The following is a 2327-nucleotide window of genomic DNA, read 5'->3' on the forward strand; positions in this document are numbered from 1 at the left end:
TTGGGTTTCTGAGGCAGTATCACTATGGAAGTAGATTGTCCAACTTTCCTTCCAAGGAGTGGCTGGTGGGTTTCAACCACCAGCCTTCTGGTTAGCAGTCAAGTGCCTTAGTCACTATTAGATATACTTTATTCTTCAAAGAGACATCTTTGCTCTTCAGTACTTTAAAGAAGTTTTTTGCAGCAGATTGGCCCAGTGTGATACGTTGTCTGATTTCTTTACTGGTGCTTCCATTGATGTTGATCATGGATCCAAGTAATACGAAATCTTTTACAACTTCATCTTTTCTCCATTTATTGTTTTGCAATTACTGGTCCAGTTGTGAAGATTTTTGTTTTCTTTATGTTAAGACATAATACATACTGCAGACCCTAGTTTTTAATCTTCATCTGTAAGTGCTTCAAGTCAGCTTCACTTTCAGCAAGGAAGGTTGTGTCATTTGCATATCACAGGTTGTTAATGAGTCTTTCTCCAATCCTGATGCCACGTTTGCTAATAATAGCAATGATGGGAAAAAAAGAAAAAAGAAAAGAAAAAATCAGAAATAACAAATATTGACAAGGGTGTGAGGAGATTAGGATTCTCATACACTGCTGTTGGGGTTGTAAAATGGTATCTCCACTGTGGAAAATATTATTGCACTTCCTTAAAAAAGTTAGAAATTTAGATGCCGTAAGATCTAGCAATCCTAGTACTAGGTATATGTATGCTGGAAAAATGAGAGGCATGAACAGATATATGCACAAGCATGTTCATTGCAGCATTATTTAGAATAGTACAACGATAGTAACAACCTAACTTCCCATCAAAGGATGAATGGATATACAGTATATGATACAATGGAATATTATGCAACATTAAAGAATAACGATGAATTTGTGAAACATCTCACAACATAGATGAATCTGGAGGACATTATACTGAGTGAAGTAAGTCCATCACAAAAGGACAAATATTGTATGAGACCGTTATTAGAAAATGTGAAGAAAAAGTTTACTCAGAGGAAGAAACATTCTTTGATGGTTGCTACAGATGAGAAGAGGAGGGAGGGAAAATCACGAACCAGATAGCAAACCAAAAACCAAGCCAAACTCACTGCCATTGAGTTGGATCTGACTCATAGCGACCCCTCCTTGGGTTTCTGAGGCAGTTTCACTACAGAAGTAGATTGTCCAGCCTTCCTTCCGAGGAGTGGCTGGTGAGTTTGAACCGACAGCCTTCTGGTTAGCAGGCAAATGCTTTAGGCACTACACTGCTAGATAGCAACATGTATTAATTTGGGTGAAAGGAAAGGCAAACTCAATAAGGGGGGTGTCAGCACAACACGACCAAAGCAAAAGAAGATAATGGGAGGCACACAAAAGTAAAAGTCAACAATGTGAAACACTAACACACACAGTCTGCAAAAAAATAAAACAAAATAACTTAAGATAATTTCCAACTGCATATATAGGTATATATATAAACTGAACAAGGGTGGTAAGGCAAGTGGGACTATACCCACAAGTATGTGTATTGGTTTCACCAGGGTTATTTCTACATCTGTATTTATATGCAGTGCAAATATACCCAAGTATAGAGTAGAGCATGCAGGGACAATGCTATGCAAATTTATTAGCCATAACCACACACCTCAAGGGACTGAATCCTTGGGCCTGAGGGTTTAGAATCATATTCTCAGGGGACATCTAGATCAATTGCCTTAACATAGTCCAGAAATACAACAACACTTTGGTGAGTAGCGACTGAGGTCCTACAAGCTATTGATTTCTTCATGTCCTGAGCAAAGAACAGTGGAGAAAATAAAATAAAAATAAAAAAAGTAAATTCAAGGAAATAGTCGGTCCAAAGGACTAATGGACAACATAAACCACAGCCTCTATTAGCCTGAGACCAGAAAAACTAGATGGTCCCATTACTTTTCACTTTGATCAGGATCACAAAAGAAGGATCAAGTGAGAGAACAATGTTGAACAAAATTCAAAGTTACAGTAAGGTTAATACTTACTGATCTTAGAGGGACTGATGGAAATCCTGACACCATGGCCCTTAGGCAGTGCTAAAAAGGCAAGGAGGGCATATCTTCTGACCTCCTCTAACCCCACAAGAGGAAGACAGAATCACCATCAATAGCCCAAGGCCTATTACTGCAAGGCCAGACATACTGCCTCCCTCCAGCTCGTTCACCAACCGTTCCTCCCAAAGCATCCACCACCTCTCTCCTGGGTTCGATAATTCACTGCAGTGGCCACACAGAACTCATAGATTATGGGGTTTATTAGGGAAGCACCAGATTACAATTCAAGTTCAGGAAAAACGCTCAGTCT

The sequence above is a fragment of the Orycteropus afer genome, unplaced genomic scaffold (assembly GCF_000298275.1).
Source record: "Orycteropus afer afer isolate SDZICR_OR568_19922 unplaced genomic scaffold, OryAfe1.0 scaffold00009, whole genome shotgun sequence".
In the NCBI taxonomy this organism is placed as follows: Eukaryota; Metazoa; Chordata; class Mammalia; order Tubulidentata; family Orycteropodidae; genus Orycteropus; species Orycteropus afer.